At 44.7% G+C, this 7,492-nt stretch overlaps 1 long non-coding RNA gene across 1 annotated transcript in view; it reads left to right on the top strand.

Annotated features, from left to right (window-relative positions):
- Window positions 1–5,843: 5,843 nt before the first annotated feature.
- LOC109292102 overlaps window positions 5,844–7,492 on the top strand; it is a 14,547-nt gene continuing 12,898 nt past the window's right edge. The window contains exon 1 of the long non-coding RNA XR_002096040.1: window positions 5,844–7,156. This is a non-coding gene — a long non-coding RNA (uncharacterized LOC109292102). The remainder of the gene's footprint in view (window positions 7,157–7,492) is intronic.

The raw sequence follows: 7,492 nt of genomic DNA, 5'->3' as shown, positions 1-7,492 counted from the left end.
CTGTTCCTGTTAGCCCACCCCTGTAACCTATCCAGATCCTTCTGCAATCTCTCACTCCCTGCTAGCGTGCTCACCTCCCCCCAAATTTTGGTGTCATCAGCGAATTTAAACAGGTTACTTTCCACCCCATCATCTAGATTGCTGATGAAGAAATTGAACAGCGCAGGCCCCAGGACCGAGCCCTGGGGGACTCCGCTACCCACCTCCCCCCAGGTCAAGTATGACCCATCCACCACCACCCTCTGAGTGCGACCCTTCAGCCAATCTGCAATCCATCTGACTGAATTGGTTCCAGGAGGGATTGTTTGTCTGTGGGTGGAGGCTTTAGGAGAGTAAAAATGGTCCCTGCCTGGGAGGACAGAGGCTCTCCACACCTCACCCTTGCCCCTGCATTGTCGCTATCCCCCCAGTCCCACTCACACCCTCCACAGAGCCATCAGTTATTCCTTGATCTGCCTGCCCCTCTCCCCACCCCACCTTACTTTGAATGGGATCCTGGCACCGATGAATGCCTGTTAAACTGGCACCGGGAGCAGTTTGGGATCAAAGGTAGTTCTGTATTGGGGGAGGCTAGGGGATTTGGTGGAGTCCAGGGGTGTTTGGTGGAATTAAAGAGGCTTTCCAGTCCTGCCATCCCCATCCCCCACTGGATCCCACCAACCCCCCAATGGACCCTGATAGCCTTTTCTGATCCCACCAAACTCTCAACAAGCCATGTTACCCCCAGTCCTGCCCTGACCCTGACTGACTTTGATCAGGCTTCTGTCACCGGCACCACCAGGATGTGGTAGGAATATCAGATGGCAATGCTTTCTCTCCTTAAAAGTCACATCTACCTTTGATGGTGATGTTATGTGGTAAGTACAGGTTGCCATGATAATAAGTTTGCCCAGTCCCCAGTCATGGGTCTATCTCAATGGAAGAGCATTGGCAAGTGGAGGAAATGTTAAAATCTCAGTGGCTGCAAAGGCAGATGAGGACTGCAGCAGAGCAAGATCCCCAGTTGTTTTGGCTTCCTTGCCATTGGATTAAGGTCCCATTTGGTTAAGAATCATGTGGAAGCTGATGTGCAGCAGCTTTTTCACAACAAAAGAAATCATGCACAGGCATTTTCCATGAAAACAATTTTTACAACATAGTTTTCAAGCCTTTTGGTAAACAGATAGTGATGACAGGAGGAGGATTGTGAAGTCTAGAAGCTCCTAGTTATGAACTGGCATGAAGACAGAAGTTATAAGAAGGGATCTAGAATTTGGATGAGGCAGGACAGCATTTTGGCAACTGTAACTGTGACTTAGCAGCCCTCTTCAGGATACACTCTTCTCACCCCATGTGGGAAGGGGGTTAGAAAATGTGTCCAAAATTTAGCTTAACTTCTTCCTGAATGGATAACCACAGCCCGTGGGATCCCCTTTTCTGCAATCAAAATCAATAAAGACATGCAATCAGTTTTGGGACCTGGAACATCATAACCATCATGGACAAACTTAATAGTGAATGCCTAGAGTGCTGCACTGCAATCATGGCTTGAGTACTCAGGCAACATGACATTGACATTGCTGCCCTGAGTGAAACCCAGTGAGTAGGAGTCTGATGGCTCAAAGAACATGAAGGTGGCTATATCTTCTTCTAAAGTAAACAGGAAGGATAATGATGGCCACGAAGAACCACCTCATAAACCAACTCAATGAGTTCCCTACCATAATTTATGAGCTCCTCATGACTCTAAGTCTTAAACTGGTCGAGAGCCAATACACCACTGTCATCAGCACATATGTCCTAATTCTTGATGCCACCGATGAAACCAAGGAGGGATTCTATGCCAATCTTGACCAAGTCCCTTCTGATGTTCCAGAGGGAGACAGATTTATTCTTCTCCATAGTTTCAGCACTAGAGTTGGAAGGAACTAAAACCTCTGGAATGGAACCATTGGCAAGGACGGAGTAGGAAATGTTAACTCCAATGGCATTCTCCATTTAATGAAGTGTGTGAAACATGGAATCACTATTACTAATTCCCTGTTCAGACAGAAAAACTGGCACAAGAAATCATGGCAATACCCATGATCTAATTCATTGGCACTTGATTAAGTACCTCATTGTTCATGCCTAGGATCACAAAGATGTCTGCATCACACAAGTTATGCTAGAAGCTGATGATTACTAGACTGATCACTGATTCATTCATGGGGTTATGTCACTTAAACTGGTTCCCAAATGACAGCTGCAGAAGAGGCAATGCCAATGGAAGATCAATGTTAAAGGGGTCAAGGATCCAACCAAGCAAGACCGCTTCTACTACTACCTCAACGAAAACCCGGAGAATTCCAATGAACAACAATGGGAGATTGTCAGCAGCACCTGGGGTGCTTTCAAATTGACTATTGTCAGTGCCTATGAAGAGGCACTTGGATTCTCTACTAGGAAACATCAAAACTGTGTTGATGAGAATAACCAAAAGATCCAAGAGTTGATTAACTGTAAATGCAAGGCTTTTTGTGCTTGGCAAAATGATGTCAACTCCAAGCAAAAGAAATTGAATCACCAACAAGGCAAGACAAAGGTCCAAAGGAGGACCCATGATATGAAAAACAGATGGTGGGAAGACAAGGAAAAGGAGATTCACTGTCTTGCTGACATCCATGACATGCACAGTTTCTTTAGTACTACCAAAGCCATCTATGGTCTGCACATTCAAGGACCAAGCCCTTTGAGACCTGAGGACGGAGGAGACCTAATCAAGGAAAGGGTAGCCATCAATACCCTTTGGAAAGAGCATTCTGAAGACCTTTCAGTTGAGACACTGTTGTTGATGTGAGTGTTCTAAATTCCATCTTGCAACCCAGTCACAGACAATCTCAGAGTCCCTCCAACCCTTGGAGAGCTGAGGAAAGCTATCAAGCAGATGAAGACAGATAAGGCACCTGGAGCTAAATCCCCACCAAGATCTTCAAGCAGGGGGAAAGGAGCTCAAATCATACCTCCCTGCCCTCATCTCAAGAATTTGTAATGATTATGGAATCCCAATGAACTGATGGACCCCATGACTGTGACAGTCTTTAAGAAAGGGGACAAGTCTGATTTTGAAAATAATAGAGGGATCACCTTGCTGTCTACCATAGGGAAGTTCTTGTGAGAAACCTCCCGAATCATCTCCTCCACTTGCTGCAGACCTCCTCCTGGAATTGCAGTGTTAGTTTAGTGCATCAAGAGGCACAACTGACAGAATCTTCACAGATTGCCAGCAGAAAAAATGCTGGAAACAACATAAATCTCTCTACATGACCTTCTTTGACTTCATGAAAGCCTTCAGCTCTGTCAAGTTTAATGCACTTTGGAGGATTCTTCTGAAGTATGGATGCCCACCAAAATTTGTTACCACCCTTTTCTTACTTCATGATGGTATTTGAGCAATGGTTCTCAGTATCAGAGCTCAGGGTTCACAGTTACCTTTGAGATTAAGACTGGAAATAAGTAAGTCTGCATCACCACTCCAACACTCTTCTTGATATTCCTTACTGCAGTGCTGCATCTGACCGCCAACAAGATTCCAGACAGAGTGGAACTAAACTCTTGAATGAATATTTAATCTAGGCTGTTTAATCTCAGTTGTCTCTGAGTCAAAACCAAGACTATCCCAGCCTCAATTATTGAGGTCCAGTATAATGATAATGATGGAGTCTGTGTTAGGACTCATGCTTTCAGAAGATTAATATGTTGTGAGTTCAGCAACAACACTCTGGACACTCCTGTGTTGAATTACAGTTATTTATTATTAGTTATCTGGAATCATATCCAGGGTAGATCTTAACAATTGCATCAGTATATATGCAGATCTTATACCTGCTCTGCCTTTGACTTGACCAAGTCTAGTTCTGTGGAGGGAGAGGAACCAAGAATTCCTCTGGCTCCACATGGCAGAGAACATGGAATCCCAGTGTTGCAAAACTGCCACAAAGCAAACTGTACCCTGCAGTGCTGAACATGAGGGCTTTTGGTCTTAAAGGGACAAGGAAAACACAATAAGACACAACAAAGACTAAGGTCCTCCATCAACAAGCTCTCAATAAGCAGTCCTCAGCTTTGGTAATTCATATTCATGGTGAGTCTCTGGTGCATGTTGAGTATTTCCTGTATGTTAGAAACCATCTTTTGCAGAAGGCTGACATTAATGAAGAAATCCAACATCACCTCAAGTATGCAAGTGCAGCTTTTAGATGCCATAGGAAATGGGTCTTTGAAGATTGCAATATCCGATCTGAAATCAAACTCATGGTTTATCAAGCAGTCATGATCCCTACCTTACTGTACAGACCTGAGATGTAAATAACATACAGGAGACACTGCAAGTCATTGGAGAAGGCACCATCAGCACTGTCTGTGGAAGATCCTTTGAATCCAGTGGGAAGACAGACACACCAATATTGGCATCCCTTTCCAAGTAAACACCATGAGCATGGAGGCGATGATCATTTGACATCAATTTTGCTGGGCCAGCCAAGTTATAAGGATGTCCACCTCTAGACTCCTACAGCAAGATTTATTCCCCCACCTCAGTCAATGTGTACGCTCAAGAAGAGTGCAGACAAGATGCTTCAAGGACATCCTCTAGGCCAACTTGAAAAAATGCAACATTGACATCAGCTCATGGGAGACCATCACCCAGGGCTGCCCCAAATGGAGGAAGAATCTGCTGCAAGGATTTCAGTACTTTGAAACCTTGTGATGACAAGAGGAGATAGAAAAGTAGGAGTGGCAGAAACAGCATGTCATGGACTGAATCAAGAATCCAGAGTCACTCACCCTGCAAGGAAACACATTCCCATGCTATAACAAATTCTGTGATCCAGGACTGGCCTTGTTAGCCATCTTCAGACCCACAGATAAGACAATCATGGCAGACAATCATCCTCACTTGCAAGGAATTGCCAAAGAACAACAGGATGGAAGTGTTCTAGGAATGATTTGAGGTTGCTTAGTGTAGAAGGATGTTATCTATAGCAGTGGTTCTCAACCTTTTTTGTATCAGGACTCATTTATAAACATCTATGACCAATCCTGACCCACAGCCCTCTGGCCCTGCTGGTGCCCTCACTCCCCACCTACAGAACCCTGGCCATAGTCTTGATGGTGCCCCTTACTCCCCACCCACAGTCCCTTGGCCCTCCAGTCCTGCCATAAGGGGCCCCCAGCTGCCCCTGTCCTGCTCAGGCTGGAGAGCAGTGGTTGCAGTGACTCTAGTTCATGCAGGCAGCAGCAGAGTGAGTCCAGTCCTGGCACTGGCTGGAGGGAGGAGGAGGGGAGGCCTGTGATACCCCTCCTGCCTGGAGAGGGCCTCCCACGCCTTGCCAGGGAGCTTGATCATGGCATCTCGTGCCCCCAGTGAGCAGCATCTCCTGGCTGTCCCCTCCTGTGGGTACAGGCATTGGCCCTGGTGCCACTGGCTCAGCCATGCAGCTACCCCCACCCCCTTCCCCGACTGGAGGGGCAAGCATCTTCCCCCCCCCGTCCCTTCTGATGAAGCCTCAGTGCCTGGCCACATTTTCTCAGTGCGAGCAGGCACCCATCCCCACCCCCTCACACACTCATCCCCTCCACACACATACACCCTCCCAGACAGTCCCCAAGCCCTGGACCTCAGACCCCCATTTCCCATACACTTATCTGCATCCAGTTGCTGGAGCTGCTCCCACAACCCTGCTTGGATGCATGTTGGCCATGTGTACGTGCGCATGCAGATGCACATGCACCCGCTGCCTCCAGTCACTCCAAGCAGCTCCTTGCAGGCTGGAATGCTTCCAGCCTACAAGGGGAAACCCATGCTTTACTGTGTGTTTCTGGGATTGGCTCGCAACCCATTCAGATATTCCTGAGATCCACTTTTGGGTTGCGACCCATATGTTGAGAAACACTGGTCTATAGGACCACTGCTTCATTTATTACAGAATTAGTATTAGGAAAATGCAGATAGATGGAGAATGGGGTCATGGTAAGGTGGCTAAATTTTATCCCTGTTTCCACTACCACATTCTGATGGGATGCTGGAGGAATTATTTGCAGTGGACATTTCTCAGGTGATCATTATTTATGTGCTTCTTATTTTGTGGGTGTCTGATTTACAGAAATGCTGTGCACTCCCAACTGTAATGGAAGCCAATGGTAGCTGTGAATCAAACAAAGTTCTAGCTAATGTTAATTTTTCTGAAAACAGGATTTTGCTGTCTCAAACTAAGCACCCCAAATTAGTGGACACTTCTGACCTTAATCTCTTTGAGACTCAGTTCCCTATTTACAAAATTGATTCCCACTCATCCCACAGGATGTTTACAAAAATACTCTATGCAGTTTTTGTGAAATGTTGAACTGATGAGAACACTAAAAAGCGTCTAAGCAAATTAATATTTTTCCTCCATGCTAGTTTGAACAAGATGCAATTAAAACAAGAGATTGAGTAATGAGAACAAAACAAAATATCCCATAGTTAATGTTTGAGTGAGCCCCACCCGGTCCATGCACTGAATGAAGAGGGATGGGGATTTGCTTGTGAAAAAAGGAGGAATCTGAATAATTATTGCCTCAGAATTCAAACAGCAAGGGAACAGTATTAAATTTGCACAGGCAACCCTAATTATGACATTTTTCTAACTTCTGAGTACTTGATTTTATTTTAGTGTAGATTTTGAATTTGAATTTCTGGCTTGATACATAGGCTACTAGACTCATAAAAAAGGAAACAGCAACAGCAGGAACATAAATATGTTTCTCCCAGGCTATGGGATACTACATCATTATGTTCTTGCCAGCTCCTGACCTATAACAAACTAAGCATAACCTGTCTCCCCACATCCCTCTAATGAATTGACCCGAACATTAGGTGTTTTTCCCCTAAGACAAGTTAATTCCTGGCCCTTAATGAGACCAATATTTTTATCATCATCCACCTGAATTCTGCTACACTAATGTCACAATTAAACAATATGCAAAATTATTTCAGTTAAATTAAACCATATGCAGTTGCCTTTGAGGATCCTGCTTAACTCAAAAGTTTCCACTGGGAAAAAGCTTCCCAAAGAGGAGATTTGGAGAGGATCCATCTACTCATAAGAATTAGAAGATAAGAAGAGGACTTTTGCTGGCAACTAGAGAGAGAAAATAGGTAAGTTAATTATGTCTATTCATATCTCTCATTCACACATCCCATTTAAACCAAAAGGTAACATAAGGTTCCAGGATTTTATCTTAAGTAAAGCTCCTTGGGTTAAGGCTATTACAATGCTTATGCAAACCCAACCTCCTCAAATATTATAGGCAGAATTCAGGCTCATTCAGAAAGCTCATAAAAGTCCCTAATATACCAATTAAAACCAATGTAAAATCCACAAGTCAAGGTCTTATAGTACCTAGAAATGAATCTGAGCATTCTGTGGGTGTCCAGCAGAAAGGTACGTATTAGTTAGGGGTGTGCAAAGTGGGCTCTTTTTGATTCGGATTC

This window comes from Gavialis gangeticus, unplaced genomic scaffold, assembly GCF_001723915.1.
Source record: "Gavialis gangeticus isolate Ggan-Ray unplaced genomic scaffold, GavGan_comp1, whole genome shotgun sequence".
NCBI lineage: Eukaryota > Metazoa > Chordata > Crocodylia > Gavialidae > Gavialis > Gavialis gangeticus.
Note: the sequence above shows the minus strand (reverse complement) of the source record. Positions and strands in the feature narration are given on the sequence as shown.